Source organism: Pistacia vera, unplaced genomic scaffold (assembly GCF_008641045.1).
Source record: "Pistacia vera cultivar Batoury unplaced genomic scaffold, PisVer_v2 Contig427, whole genome shotgun sequence".
Lineage (NCBI taxonomy): Eukaryota > Viridiplantae > Streptophyta > Magnoliopsida > Sapindales > Anacardiaceae > Pistacia > Pistacia vera.
The window spans coordinates 695,533-712,809 of record NW_022196254.1 but is presented as its reverse complement, the minus strand read 5'-3'; the positions used below and the strand labels follow the sequence as shown (position 1 = coordinate 712,809).

The following is a 17,277-nucleotide window of genomic DNA, read 5'->3' as shown; positions in this document are numbered from 1 at the left end:
CGGAAGTTCATTGATCACCCTATAAGCCTAAAGGACCAGGTAAATCACATCGAACCTAGAAACTAAATGAAGGGAGCAAATATTCTTGACCGCTAGACCAATCCCTTGGGGTTAACTTGTGTCATTTTTCCTTTAATCTTGTAAAAAAACATGATTCATACATGATGCAATTACTAACCTCATCCCATCTCTTTTTTTTTTTTTTTTTCTTTTTGATGATCAGGGTGTCCAGGTCAATATTTGCGCATACCTCAACTAATCGTCGGAGCCCATTAAACTCCCCACAAGCCCAATATTCCAAACGAAATCATAAATGTGATAGGTGACCTTAAGATGATTAGAACCTAGAAAATCAATAAAGGGAACAAATATTTTTTATCATCAGACCCTTGAATATGAAAATTTTAGCTTCTAGTGTAAATATGTCGGAAATTTTATAGATCAGCATGTTAAAAACTTCAAAATATCTATATATGAAATTTAATATATAGTAAATATTAAATACATTTTAAAAGTATATAAAACATAGTCCTTTAAATAATAATAAAAAAAGTGTTAAATCAGTCTCACAACCAACATTTGAAGAAGGACAGAAGGTAGGTTGATGTCATTCAAGAGGGTGGCATGCAACTATGCTAGAATTAATGTGACAAATACACTCCAATTGTATTACATATATTTTAATCCAATTCAACACAACTAAATTAATTTAATTTATTTTAAAAAAGTACTTTCATTTGTAGATATTTTTTAGGCATGACAAGACAATATATAGATATGTAGAGGTGGAGCAAAAAATTAGGCATAATTTACGGCATGGAACTTAGGTTTAAGAAAATATAGCTCGGGAAAATCGGTCATTTTACTTACTACTTTACACTATTGCCTTTTCATTTTGGACCGACTATTAATTGAAAGCTTCCCACTAATCACCGTGCGATGATTGTGTTAACACCCTAATTCAATATATTAATTTAAAAAATGATTGATTATATATATAATGTTTCTACATCTTACTTTTCTAGTTTTCTTCACAAATATTATGATTTATTGACAAAAAAGATGAAGAAATTAATTTCATTCAATTCAACAACATCCTTTTTAAATATCTCAATCAACATACTATTAAGATTATATTCTATAAAATATTCTTGTTTACTTCAACGATTTTCCATATAAAAAAAAAAAAATGTTTGAGTATGTTTGTTTTATTATTTTGGGTAGAATTTTTAAAAATGTTGAGATGGGTGATTATTAAGAGGCAGGATTTGAAAATTAATAAAACACCCCATAAGTTTGTTAATTTAGCTAAACACCCCTACAGTAAAACATTAAAAATTAACAAAAACACCCCTACCCACCCGTTAAACGCCGGCAGCCGGCCACCACCATCGGAAGGTGGCCGATAGTCACCATAATGGCACACGGCCAAACTGATTTGGCTGGTCCTGCGCTGATATGGCATTTTTCGGATAAACCACCATGAATTTGGTCGAAAAATGTTAGATCTACAGTCAGATCTGGCCACATTTGGTCGTCAAAGATGGCCAAAGATATGGTCATCGTGGATGGTCAACGACAGCCATATCTTGGCGATCGTTGATGATCAGCTATGACCAAAGATCTAGTCATCAACGACTAGATCTTTAGCTGTAGATTTGACATTTTTTAGCTAGATCAACGGTGAATCTGATCAGAAAAAGATAGATCGGCATACTACGGACCATATCCAGTCGATAGTGCAAAATTATGCCAGATTCTGGCTACCTTTCAACGATGGTGGCCTGATTCTGACAAATGTGGGTGGGCGAGGGTGTTTTTATCAATTTCTAAATTTTTTTTTTTTTTTTTGGTGTTTAGTTAAATTAACAAACCTAGAGGGTTTAAAAATAGTTGAATAAAATAGATTTGAATTTTTAGAATAGGAAAACAAATATGTATTTTGGTAAGATATAGATAGGACAGTGTAAAAATATTAAATCAAACGCAGCCTTTAAACTTTATTTGTTTTAAGATTTTTTTTTTTTAATTCTTGTAAGAAATAAATTTATTTATTGTACTATAAAAGCAAAATATATTTTAATGATTCTTTTAATATCGTAGGTCATCCAAATTTGGAATAAAAAAGAAGCAACATTAATAAAGAGTACATCATGTGACCTTTCAAAAAAGGTTTGTCCTACTACGACAACGTATCTAATAAAACGATGAGGTAAATCATAAAGAAATTAAACTATTTACCTTTAGATTTATTCAAACCTTTTTGTTGTTGACCAATTGTATCATATTTCAAAGTTACCTTTTGCTTTCTTGTCATTTGATGATTGCTAAGTAAGAAATTTTTTTAATTTCTTGTTGACTACTTCCAATCTTGCTTTGGATAATTTTCCCACTAATTAATTATTTTATTTACATCTCATCCTTATATTTAACTTAACGTGTTTAGTAACTAACACTACAAAAATAAACATAGGCCGGGTTATCGAATAGAGATTCTTGGGTATATTACTCAAAAGGTATTAAGTTTCATTCTCTTCGATTATTAATAGGGATGATCACTAGAGATTTAGTCAGTCATTAACTTCAGGGTCCTGAAGGATCAGTTGAATGTATGCGTAAGTTAGTTCAGACACCTCCAATCACAAAACTGTCAACTTTAGGGTTCTAGGGAATTAGTTGAGATGTGTGCAACCTAGTCTGGACACCCCTAGCACAATTAAAAAAAAAAAAATTGTATTCATTAATATATGTTTTATGATGTAATTACCTAAAATAAAATTATTATAACTTTTTTTTTTTTTTTTTGGGTCTCTATAAATTGGCGGTGTTGAAGAGATGATTTCAATTTGTGGAGCTACTTACGAACAACAATTGCCACCCAAAAATAAATGAAATACATAATTAATTAATTAATTAATTAAACGACTTTATTATTACGTTTTCTAGGCCATATTAATTTCGATTTGTATGTTTCCTTATTATAATATTTTTAGGACATATATGAAAATGATAGTCGGTCCTTTGATTTATTATTAACCACTAACCAATTTATTCATTATCATTAAAATTAATACACAATTAAAATTAATTTTCTCTATATCAATTTTTCTTCAATATAAAAATTATTAAATTCCACCAATTTTGAATGGATTCACGACAAATTTGAGTTAATTTTTGTGGTCCCTGAGGTTTTGTGGAAATAAAGTTAGGTCCAATATAATCTGATAGTAACAGTTGGTCCTTATCAGTTAGATGACTCAGCTCAGATAGCAATTTTTTCAAAACTTTTTTTAAAATTCTAAAATGCCCTCAATCTTATTTTATGTGAATAAGATTACAAATTACCAGAATTATATAAAAAAAAAATTCTATCAGAAATTTAAAAATTATTATATTAATCATAAAAAATTAAAAAAATATATATAATTCAAACATCTCTTACCTGAAGGACCTAAGTGTTACTATTAAATTTTACTGGACCTAAAAGATTTATCTCCCTGAAATCTAGAGCTGAAATAGTAAAATTGTGAGACCAAAAAGGTTAAGTTAGATGGGGAAGATGATGACGTGGGGGAAGCATCACTCCAGTAAGGAAGCTGGTAAAGGTCTACCACGTGCCGCATCAGGTTGTCGGCTACGGTCAAATGCCGGTGCCAATAATACAAAGGTGGTATTTGTAAAGTTTGAAAGTTTGACCGGCTTTGCGCTCTCATTGCACAAAAAGAGGCATCTCATGACTGACTGACTACTGACCTGACTATAACCCGTTACTTTGTAGTCTTCGCTGACTTCTTCTTATCTCTGCCCATTTATCCCATCCCTTCTTTTGCTCTTAACACTCACCTTTCAATAATATTTCAATTCCTTTCACTTTCCACCCCCAATCCTTTATGCATTGACACAACTTCAATACCGACACTCCGACATGCCCCATTTTCTATAGTTAACATAAATTTGAGAACAAATGAGCAAATATTATATGAGAAATTCATAAGTTTTAAATACCCTCAAGAATTTTCAAAAACTATTAAATATCTTTTATAAGAGTGTGATTATTCAAGAAACATAAGTTCGAATACTTTTCGATTGTAATAAGAGTAGTCACTAGAGCTCACTCAATCGATAGTTTCAGGGTCTTAAAAGATTAGTTGAGGTATGTGTAACCTGATCCGGACATCCCGGTCATAAAAAAAAAAAAAAAAAAAAAAAAAAAAAAAAAAAAAAACTTGTATGGGGCAGATGAAATAAGTTTAGTGTTGCAAAGAACCAAAAATAGGTGGGGTTTAATATTACAATAATATATAATTTTTTTTTTATTTGAATTTGTTTAGATGATAGAATTATAAAAAAAGAGGAAAGGTGTGGTTTGATTGATGGGGTAGGAGGATAGCAGTTTTGGAATGGAAATGTTCATATTAGAAGCCACTTTTGCATCTTCTAATGGAAGAGTTGCTTTGTCAACCTTCTCTTGTAAAGTAAAGTGGTGTAGCAAAAGTCGCATTCAAAGCTCAAGACTGTTTATTTATTTTTATATGAATTTATTTTCTATATAATATATAAAACTTGGACACATAAATAGGTTAAAACTTACAAAAAGTCTCAGATTAACAAGACAGCGGACCTCATCAAAACCGCCCTGGTAGCTAGCTACCTCTCTTTCTTTGTGGTATCTCATCTTCTAATTCTTCCATGTCTAATGAATCTAGAGACCTTTATTACCGATCTCTCTTCCTGACGATCAACATAATATGTCTGCAAACGCCGGCATGTATCATGACCAGAAGCCCCCATTGCTGCTGGTTCTTCTGTTTACACTACTTCTTCGCGCGAGTTGATGCTGGAAACCCAACTTCGCCGACGCTTAAATGGGTTGGTCGACTATAATTCTCTTGAGAAGGCCTTCGGCATGTCGCCTTCTCCTCTAGGTGTTTCTTCCGTGAAGGTAATCAGAAACTGGTTGGTCCTGAAGACTTAGGTGAAAACTTGGCGACCCCAAATTCTTCCATCTCTTCTCTTCTACGAGGTGGTGCAGAAGAAGATTCGGCAAGAGTAAGAAAGATGCGCAACCTAAAGGGTCGGATGATGGAGGAGAAACCTCTAAGAAAATGTAAGGATCTTGTTTCTTAACAGTTCATGCCTAGATTTAATTTCTTGGTGTAACTTTGATTCACTTTTGGTTGTTAATTTGATGACAGAGGCAAAGAAGAAACAAAAAGGAGAAAAAGAGGCGAGGAACCGCGAGTGCGTTCATGACAAAGAGCGAGGTTGATCATCTTGAAGATGGGTATAGATGGAGAAAAACGGACAAAAAGCTGTCAAAATAGTCCTATCCAAGGTTAGTATGTCAACTTTACACGCAAACACCAAAACCCCATATATCATGTAACACAGACACAGTCAATCCAAAATTTTGCCTAAATACTTTTAGAAAAAGATAAAATGAAACCTAATTAAATAGTTAAACACTATGCCTTTTGATTCTAGTTTTGATCGGAGACTACTTTCCTTTTAATGCAGAAGCTATTATAGGTGCACTACTCAGAAATGCACAGTCAAGAAAAGTGTGGAGAGATCTTTTCAAGATCCATCGATTGTGATCACACGTATGAAGGCCAACACATCACCCCATCCCCACAACGCTGAGAGGCAACGCCGCCGAATGTTCCGGCCCTCTATGTACGCCGACGCCGATCGACATGTCGAGCTACGCTCATATGAATGGCTGGGAGTTACTTGCCCGTGCAGGCATACATAATAACCATGGGAGTGGTGCAGGCGCTTTGCAAATGCACCACAGAATAATGTTAACGTCTCTTTGAGCAGTATCATCAACCACAGCTTCCTGATTACGGGCTTTTGCAGGACGTAGTTCCTTCTATGTTCCTAAAAGAGAGCCATGAATGATTGAATGCCCGATGGATGATGATTAATTAATCTCCATATCTCCATATCCGCTGCTTCCCCCTCTCATTGTAAATACTCCTATAGTAGAGAGGTACTTGAATTTTTTTTTCTTTCCCTATTTTGTTTCTACATTTCGAGCACAACGATGATTATCTATAGCACTATATGTATATTTTGGAAGTGAAATTGTAGCCTTCGATTAGAAATTAGGGTATAATTGCTTTGCACTGCCTCTTTAAGGAACTTAATGTTAGAGTTGGAGAGAATGGTCAGGTTCTCCTAATGTAAGAGGATTTCATTTCTTTTATATTTATATATAATACTAGAAATGTAGTTTTTATTATACTATATGCTTGTGTTTATTTATTGTCACAGAAACTCCCTTGTTTGCGTGATATATGAAAGCTTACAGAATTTTTGTTCCAATGTTTTCTTGATAATATATTCATCTTATAGTCTATAGAGACCAAGTGACTGCCTCTCTCGCAACTAAAAGAAACCCTTGGATATAGTTAATTCCAGTGGTTAAAGGGTTTATATTCGACCATAAGGAAAAAGAATTACCGAACTGTGTGTGTTGAAACATACAAGTTTTGTTTTGCTTGGGAAAGTGAGAAAATGCTTTATGTTGTTGGCGGTCAGAAACAGCATCTAAAAGCAAAGTTTAAGGAGATTTTTAAAAGGTATATATTGTGGTCAGCTTCAATTGTTGAAAGCATATCACTATACGATTGGAAGTTTTGTCTATGATTTGTTCATAAAAAGCAGGAAATAACGCAGGTATTTTTGACGGCTGTTGCATATCATTTCAGTTTTCACTCTCTCAACTCCAAACGAAAGTGCAGTCTGAATTGAGCCCAATGCCGTAATTTAATTTATTATTTGTTATCTTTAGATTCCTGGTCCCAATTCACAAGGAGGTAAGGTACCAGAAGAAGGATGACCCAACCCTTTTCCTGAAATACAATTCATCAGAAATTGGATTTGTAGGGCCCAAAAAATATACTAATAATAATGCTCAATTATAGGTTAACCAGAAAAAAAAAAAAAAAAAAATCTATTAACTTTGTCTTTTAGTGTTTATGTATGATACTCGATCAATTATCGACACTATCTATCTAGTTTCCTATCCTTTTAAATACAAACATGGATAAGAAAGATTGACCAAGTCACTAAAGTTCTTATCTTAATTTTTTTTTTTTGTTTTTATGCGAGAGTGTTCGAACAGTTACACGACTTTAACTAATACCCTGAATCCTAGAACTACCAACTAAGAGTTCTAGTTTATCCTTATTACAATCGAAGAGAGACTCGAATTAGGACTTTTGAGTAATACATCAAGAGTCCTATCGAAACATTGGTTATCCAGAGATAATTTCTTATTTGATATTTCAGGTCTGTTTTTTTATTTAAAAAAAAAAAAAAAAAAAATGGGGAGCCAATGAATCAGAATTGCACATGTTGAGGTTACCCAATTCTAAGACAAATTCAGGCGGGCGGGTGGTACTCACTGTGTAGAGTTTAATGACTAACCATAGTCATGCAGTCAGAGGCAATCAATTATGTATTATCACATCAATAATTGAAACCCATAAAAATAATCAATATAACAACAACTACTCTAGGTACATTTATATTTATATATATATATATTATTTGGTTACGTATTCACATTATTTTTATATATAATATGCTATGATTCATACTCTATGCATATATAAAAAATATACATGACCATGTGAGTTAGAGATGGGAATATATCGATGAATTAGTGGTCAAATTTCCACGCTTATCTTGACCATGATATCAGCAGGAATTGGAAGATTAGTGATTTCTTAACATGTGATTCAATTATAATAATTATTTTGATTAATTATGGTAATTAATTAGTTGTCAAACTCAAAACGGTGCCGGGAGAATCAAGTAATGCCAAACTATCAGTATTGGTATTGTGCTCCCTCCACTGTCCAACATTAATGAGTAATTATTTGATTTAAGTATGATGTAGGTGACTCCATCGTATGATTCATGATGTAGACTAACTAACGTACTACGAACATAAAGAAATTAAATGGAATATGTCATCAGATTAATACGTAATAAATTAAGTATTTCTGGATGATGAAAACGGTTCGATAGGTTTTTTGGGTGTATTATTTAAGAGATTTTAGTTTGGATCCCCTTCGGTTGCTAATAGGGGTAGCTATTAGAGTTTTATCTGGTTGATAGTTTTAAGATGTCAAAGGATCAGTTGAGATACACGTACACTGGTTTGGATGCCTGGTCATCGAAGAAAAATTTATTGAAAATCAAAATTAGATAAACGAAGATGCATGCGGGCTTTTCTTATCAATTTGGGCTTACTGGGCCAAGATGCTGGGATTATTTTGTCTTCAGTTTTAGATTGAGGACACGAATGGCCACCCATAATATGATAAATTATTGTATAAGATTGGAAATAATGCTACCACATATTAATGTTATGTAAGATAAGAGTAAAATGTAACAAAAATTATGGAATTACAAAAATCTCTTAAGAAGTCATTTACTTAATTGCCCACCAACTAAACTTAATTGGACACTAATTATAAAAAAGAAAAATATTAAAAATATTAGAATTGGTATATATTCAATATTAAATTTTTTTTTTTTTTAAAATTAACTGACTATATAGGTTAAGCTGTCTTAATCAAATTTTGTGCTCCAACAATATGCAGTAAACAACTTACTAAATTAGAATTAAAAATATGAAAAATTGTTTACGTTATTCCATAAATAAATTAATATCCGGTTTGTTTACCTGTCAAGGTCTCTAAACAAACCATATTCTAAAGACAGCAGTCCATTACACTAAACAAGTAATTAAAATCTACTTAACACATTTTAAATTTAGTTAATTTAATCTCAAAAATCGTTTAAATAAAACGGTTAGGGTGCTTTCCTTCATCTACACTTCGTATTTATGTTTAACCTATACGCTAACTCTCTACACTAATTAATGCACTAGTTCATTCAACCAAGTAATCAATATCAACGGTCAGGATAAAAATTCAACTCTCTGATTTGACTGTTCACCAACAACCGTACGTAGTTGTTATGATCAACGCTCAGGGTCAGAGTTCAGAGTCAACGATTCTATTTTGATCTTTACTTATTGGCTTAGATCTCCCAATTTTTTCTTGGTTTATTTATTTTAATACTTGCTCCATTTATAATATAGTGGGTATAGATTAAGTAATTGCATTTGGTTTTGACAAATATTTTATTACCAAAAAATTTTTTTTTATAAAATTTGTATTCACAATCTGACATAACAAATCTAATTGGTTAGTTTGTAATGGATCTTTGAGAGCTGACCAATTGCAAACTATCATGTAAAATTGTGAAAAAAAAAAATGATAAGATTATGTAATGAGCATCTTATTAAATTATTATGGTGTTTGATAAATAATAATGTATTTGTGATAGGAACCATAAAATACTTGAATGTTATTTTACGGAATAACCTTTTATTGATCTGGTTCGGAATGTTATTAAGTAAGGACAAAATGGAACAAAAATAGAATTAATTACTTGAGTAATAAAAGATTACTAGGGTGCGTTTGGGTTGTATTTTGGATAGGATTTAGGGGTAGTATTAGATAATTGAATATGGGAGTATTACGAGGTAAAATTATATAAAAAAACCCCATAAGTTTGCTAATTAATAAAATACCACAACATGTAAATGACCAAAATACCCCACCACCTGCAGTGCCAGATTCCAGCCACCACCGCCGGAAATCTGGTCGAAAAAATCGCGTTACGACACAAACCGGTCAGATCTGGTCATACTCATTATGTATGGCCTTTTCCAGCCAGATCCCCGCGGATCTAGCTGGAAAAGGCCAGATCTACGGTCCTGCCGTGGCTGTCGACTACCAAAAAAGGCCAAAACGACGGCATCTTTGGCTTCAGCGACGGCCAGATCTGGCATTTTCTGGCCAGATCCACGGTTGATCTGGCTGGAAAAGGCCAAATCGGTGAATTACCGTCCGTTTCGTTTGTAATTCCCGTTGTGGCAGATTCCAGTACCAACGATGGTGGTTGCTGAAATCTGGCAAGTATGGGTTACAGGGTATTTTGTTAATTTTTAAACTTTTTTTTAGGGGGTATTTAATGAAATTAATATTTTTTGAGGTCTAAAAGTAATTTAAAAAATAAGATAATATTTCTAGAAAATGTATCAAGCATTATTTGGAGAATAGGATTGAGAATATGGATAATAATAATAAGCCAACATGTCCCGACAAGATAATGATCCGATTAAAAGATACATTACGAAATAATCTTATGCAACCTTAGCGAGTAATCCCAAGAAGCATCGCAGTAATCATTACTACTCTTTCATACTTATAAAATATATAATCAAGTAGAACGTTAGTTAATTATTTTAAATTAGAGATACTGTTATTTAAGAGTTAAGATTAAGATGATATTTACTAATTATCCTTTTTTTGGAAACATAAATCCAATAATAAGATATTCACACGTACTCGTGATATTTAAAACAAATACGTGATAAAATAGAATTAAATTATATATAATTTGTTAATGGTAATATTATGTTTAGCGCGTCAAAGCGAAAGCAAAAGAGCAACCAAAAACCAAATCCAACAGCAACAACAGCAGCAGCAACAACAACAACAACCAGCGACCGTTTTAGGAGAGAGGAAGAGAAAGAAGAGAAGTGAAAACAGACGCATCGTCCAACATTTTCTCTCTTCTTTAAGCAAACTCATTCTCTTCGTTTGGATTATACGCTACGCTTTTAATTCTTTTTTCTAACTATATTTATCACCATGTCCTAGACATCACTCCTTCACTCTTGCTTTTACTTCTGTTCTGCTTCTTTTCTTCTGGTACTTCACCTTATGATCTCAAATTCAAATTTAGATTTTAGATTTAGATTTAGATTTTAATTTTAATTTTTTTTAAATGTTCCGGCGTTGATATCTAATGCGCATTGATTGCAGTTTTACGGATCCAAAATGGTGGTTTCGGGTCAATCACGCTGGACAAGGTGTAGTTTCATTCAGTTTCTTCGTATATTTGATTTTTTCTAATGTTAATTAAAAGCGTTTTTATTGAAGACTGTGTTTTTAATTTGACTTTAGTTAATTACCTGTAGATCTTCTGGATGCAATGAATTTAAGTTGTAATGCAGAATTTTTTGTATTTTTATTGATTATAGTTTGATGATTTAAGTTCTAAATTGAAAGTGAAGCTAGTTGAGCAAGATGGAGTTTTAGTAACATCTAGTAATTGCGAGTTTCTGGTAACTGATTTTCAAGTAATGCACTTGATTGGATTTGTGATAATGTCTTGGGGCATGCAAAAGAGGTGTGACCTGAAGATTGTGAGTAAATAGTTATTAAGGTTTGAAGTCATTAGACTCAGATCAGAACTATTTGTTGCAAACTCTGAGTATGTGTTGTGATATGATCTTGTGGCAACTTATTCTAATGAATTGGCCTTTCGTGCCTTATGTTAGTCGGTGGATCATTTCTTGTGCTTGTTGTTCACCTTCCAACATAGCATGTTGACCGCCTAAGTGAAATATATTGGATACAATTAATGAAATTAATGGATACAGTTGATGACGATTAATAGGATTATGTGAAGCAATTTTTTCATTGTTGGATGTTCGAATTCGAGTGTTATAATTTGAAAAATCTTTTAGAGGGAATGTCTGTATGCTTAGTCTAACTTTGTCAGTTCAAGATAGATATTTTATACTTTTCTCAACTATCTTGTATATTACTGAGGGAAACTGTAATTTATTGCGCTTACTAAGGTAAGCTGATGGCAATTTGTTCAAAGTTGCTATTCTGTATCATGATTAACTTTATTTTTTCTGAGTAATTGTTACCTGCATACATAACAAAGCTCTTGTTGCATGTTTCAGGTGTCATTCTGCTCGGAATAATCCCAGTGATTTGTGCATGGATATACAGAGTTTTTAGAATATTAAAAAACATTCATTCATTCTAAAGTGTAAGTCGCTTTCCCACTTGCAGTGTTTACTTGGTGCAGTGGATGATGGAAAATGGGTTTTTTATTATTTTTCTGCGTAATGAAAAGAGATTTTTTTTTTTAATAAACATTGAATCGATTAAGTTTTTGTGTGTATCTGGATGCAGAATATGGAACTTCTGGAAAGCACCGTGTTTAGAACGAGTTTCTTTTGAAGACTGGTCTGTTAAAAATTATCAGTAATAAAGTATCCTGTCATTCTGTAAAAAGCAAAGGAATAAAAGTCAATCTCCATTCACTCTATACTGAATTTCTTTATCTATAATGTGGGTAGATGTGTTTCTCTTCCTTTCCAATTTTTTGGCTCAATTGATTTCTGTTTGTATCTGTTGAGATCTGCCTTATGGCCCTCTGCTATATGCTGCTCAGAGTTATGCAAAACCCACCACTTTTGTTGTTCTTAGGGAATGAAAAAAAAGTTAGGGATAATAGGATGGTGGGGCATCAACATTTTTATAGGACAAGATTGTTGTTATGAAAGGTTTTTTTGTCCTGATAGAACAAATGTAATGAGTTTGTAAAAATTATAATAGTTCTTGAAATGGATGCCGAAACATCTTAACACGTACGTTCCTTGGTTGCAGCCATTCAGACACCAATCTGGATGAATGGAAAAGGAGACTATCAAGGAAGCTGATCGTGCTGTTTGTTGGAAGGAGGCCTCACAAGATCAGCTTCTGCAAGGCTTCATAGTTCGTCCTTTAAAACAAACATGATTAGGTCACCTCTTGTGATGTGCTAAATTTCTTGGAATTTGTTATGGTTGTTGTCATAAAGTCTTTCTTACCTTTTCTCCACTTGGTCTTTCAGATTTCTGACCATGGATGATGCTTCTTGCTAGAAAATCGGACAAATTTGAGAGCAATGTAAGTCATATTATTTTGTAGATGGGTAATATACAAATTCTCTTACTTATATTAGTACTAAATTTTGCATGCAGGGATGAGTTTGGGGGAACTTTTTTATTTTATATATGTGACCGCACCATGTAATTGGTTATTATACCAAGGTACTTTCTTTATGAAACTGAAATATAAATCTTATGTTATTATTCTTTCATTTCTGATTGCTTGCAGTTTGCACTGACATGCCTCACTCAAGGTAAAGTATTAAATATGCTAGGTGGTTTGGAAGGGTCTGATATCCAGTTAAATTTGAAAACATGTTCTGCATATCCCTTTTTTCTTACTTTATTTTTACTCTTACTATCTACTTTTCTTCATCTTTATATAGTGATACTGTTACTTGTAAAAAGATATAATTGGGCATCTTACCCTTTCTTGTCAGAGGGGATATAACTTGGATGTGATAGTTTTTGTGCTATAGAATTTAAATGTTTATGCTAAGGGCAACTCATACCAGATAATTTTGTAATAAGAACTATTTAAGGCTTTATATTATCGTGTTTCTCTTTGTGGATACCATAGTCTTATCTTTTTATATTATTTATTACTGATTTGGTGGGTTATACAACATAGTCTTATGTGACAGAGGTTTATATGTACAGTGTCTTCGTTAGAAGATAATAAACATGATGCTTAACCTGAAAATAATTGAAGCCTATGTGGCATATATCTAGAGATTTTGATGTTACTGAAAAAATGATCTATAGATGAGGTTTCTAGGGTTGTGGTTTGTACTTGCATGTGATAATCATGATAGGCTTGATTGTGCTGTGAATTCTGATATTTTATTTTCCTCTCTTGTGGGTTTTCTTTCACAGAACTACAATCGCGTCTCTTTCCTTTTTCTCTATTCTTCTTGTCATAGTTTCAGCTATGACTTCTCTGAAGAAACATAATGACAAGTCCACATTTCTGGAAAAGACCATACTATTACCTTAATCGGCATCAGACTGAAGAGTGGAAAGGATGGATGCAGGCAAGTATTTTCTATAAAACTTGTAGCTTTTTAAACAAATCATGCCTTTATCATGACTTTGGGGAAAAAGTAAAAATTTAACGAAGTGGTTTTCTTGTTTTGAATTTATTTTGAAATATGTCAGATAATAAAATAAATACTTTGAATTATGACGATACACACTTTCCATTGCCTTCTGCTCATATCTTACTTCACCTATTTTCTTCATTGGCTGTAAGATATGTTATCTCTTGATGGCTATTAATTTTATTCAGACTAAATTAAGCTCGTGTTTTACTTTTATCCTCTCTGTAAATGCATTATTCGAAGAAGTTTCCATCAATTGCCCAACGATGAGTGGATTCAGCACAATTTTGTTTTTACAGAATATGCTACCTTATCTTTTTCTTATGTCGGAGATGCTTGTGTGTGTAGCTTTATTCTGTTTGTGAACCATACATGACGACTGTAACTCGTTATGTGGTTGCATTACAATCATTTTCTGTTTCCACAGGTCCTGTTTTTAATGTACCATTACTTTGCTGCACTGAGATTTACAAAGCGATACGTATCTTTATTGCTGCATATGTTTGGATGACTGGGTCGGTAACTTCTCCTACTATTACATTAGAAAGGATTTTAGCCTTCCAGTTCGCTCAGGTTTTTTTCTTCTGGACTGTTAGCATTATTACTGCAACTGTAATAAGTTATGATTTTTTTTTTTTTTTGAAAATAACATCTAACAATCTTCAAAATCTTTATTGCGATGCAGATGATGTGGCGGCTGAATTTCTTTGTGGCATTTTGCTGTATTGTTCTCAACAATGAATATGCTGTACTATATCTGCCCAATGCACACGCTTTTCACCATAATGGTGTATGGAGCTGTTGGCATTTTTAACAAGTACAATGAGATAAGATCGTGATGATTGTAAGATTTGGCATGCTTCTTGTGGTCATCTTGATTGGAAGTTCTGGAGTTTTGATATACTGGGGTCCTTTTTCATTTTACGGGTAAGTAACCTAGCAGATGCAGAGCAGAATCCTTCCCTCAAGTTTTACTAATTCTTTGTGGCATGCTTTTTAGTGGTAAAACTGTGTTGATTTATGGCTTCTTCGCTTTCCTCATACCTTACTTTGAATGAAGTTCAATGCTTGTCTTTTTGATATTTCATTTATATTAGAACTGAATTGGTTAATTCAGGCTAAACCCAATGGTTTGAGTCAAGTTGACTTGCGTATCCGGATAGTTGTATCTTGTCATTATGTTTTGTCCTATGGCAGGGTATAGTGATCCTGGAAAAACGGATCTTCCTCGACTGCATGAGTGGCTTTTAGATCTGGACTTGAGCTATATATGGATCATCGGAATGATATATGCCTATTGTCATCCCAATGTAACTTCTTGAATGTTTGGGATCTTGGATTTCTTACTTTCGAATCGACAATCAAAACATCTAATCTTAAGATGGTTAAACGATTAGGTTGAGAAATGGATGGGAGAAAATTGGAGGAATCGAACCCAAGAAAAAACATCTCAATCAAAACAGGCATTGTGGCAATTGCTTTATTGGTGAGGTGCATGCTATTGTGACCATGTTACTGCTATTGACTACTTAAATATGATAAATTAATTTTATGTATTTATTACAGTTAGAGGTTTAATGTCTTTCGGGTTACTTTGTAGGTTGGTTACTTATGGTATGAATGCATCTACAAGCTGGACAAAGGTACATACAACAAGTTACCATCCTACACTTCATGGATTCCCATATATGTACAAAGGATTTTTTGGTGCAGCATGTATTAGGGAGTTTTATGGGGTGGTTGTAGAAATAGTGATCATCTAAGGAGCTTATTCAAGTTTTTAACTCTTCTTTTTGTGATTCCAGTGTTTACATTTGTTTGCGGAACTTCACTCAACAGCTTCGGAATGTGTCTTTGACTCTTTTGCGTATGTTCTTTGACCATTATAATTAAATTAAATTGTAATGATGTGGTTAAAGGTTTTAAATTTTATTTTGCGGTACGATATATATATATAATTATATATATAGTTTTGTCTCTAACGCACACCTGTCATACCAGGTGGCTTGGCAAGATAACTTTGGAAACCTATATCTCGCAGTTTCCATATCTGGTGAGGTTTGTGGACAAAATTGTTTGCCTTTTTTTCCTTATTGTATTTCTGTATTCACTGATTAACCTTACTATGTATATGGTGTTACCTTTATCACATATTTACCGTCATTTATTTTCTTCTTTGGTTCCATTAAAATGTACAGAAATGGAACTCTTTCCATAAAAACAACATACTTTTTCTTCTTCTGGAAAACATGAAATACATCATGATTTTAGCATACCCTAAGTATTGCACCCAAAAGCAAAGAATTGCTATTCTCCAAAATTATGCAGATGATTTCATCAATTAGTATGTGTTTGCAGATCAAACATTCCTAACGGACAACCCAAGTGGCTCTTCTTTTATCCCAGAATACCCTATGCTCAATTCATGCTTACTACTGCTATTATGTTTGGTAAGTAAATATTTTTAATTTTTGTTATCGTGCGAGAAAATTGTTTTAAATTAACTTTTATTTTTCTGGCAATTGTCTGCTGTCTTGACTTGCTTCTGCAGGTATCTCACAGACTTTTGAATTAACCAATACACTCAAGATAGCTTTTGTACCTACAAAAGACAATAAGCGGCTGCTGTCTAACTTTCTCGCCGGAGTGCAATTTCTGTGTGTGTACTGCGTTTCACTCATTCTTGTCTTGCCTCATTCACCCGTAAGTTTCTTGCGAACACTTGAGAAAACAGCAAATTTCATCAACTTATCATATATTCCCATACTTAGCCTTTGCTTAAAATAGTAAAACTTCGTGCTAGTTCTCTTAACCTTCTGTAATTACTTTAATACAATGATACTGTTACAGGCCTGAAAAATATAAGTGAAAGTTGCACAGGGGTTTGTATTGAAGAATCAAAAACAAACAAGTTAGGTTGAGTGAATAAGGGGGTTGGAACACTGTCTGAACTCAAATGATATACCACTTTACCAAGCCAATGTTTCGCATTTGGGGAAAGATTTGCCTCCGTTACCATGGCGAAGCCAAAATTAGATGTTCGATTTGGGAGAGGCCGGCAAATGGCACAGATATTTTTTTTTTTTCTTGTAATATTGTGAATCGTTATATATCAATTTTTGTCCCTCATTTAAGAAAGAAAATGTAGGTTCCTGTGATATAGATTTATCGTCTGGCATAAAAAAAAAAAAAAAAACCAAGGTTCAATACTAATGCAATTTTTATTGTGAATTCTCCTTGTTACATGTATTGAACAACAATAATTTGTATACTCAATTGGAATTTCTTTTACACGAACACAGATACATTGTTGTGGTTTCCTTGAAAATGCTTTTTGGTGTTTTATTAGTG

At 33.1% G+C, this 17,277-nt stretch overlaps 2 pseudogenes; both read left to right on the top strand.

Moving 5' to 3' along the window:
• Nucleotides 1-1,543: 1,543 nt before the first annotated feature.
• LOC116143194 lies at nt 1,544-6,150 on the top strand (annotated as a pseudogene).
• A 3,833-nt stretch (nt 6,151-9,983) lies between these two features.
• Nucleotides 9,984-16,782, top strand: LOC116143193 (annotated as a pseudogene).
• Nucleotides 16,783-17,277: the final 495 nt, after the last annotated feature.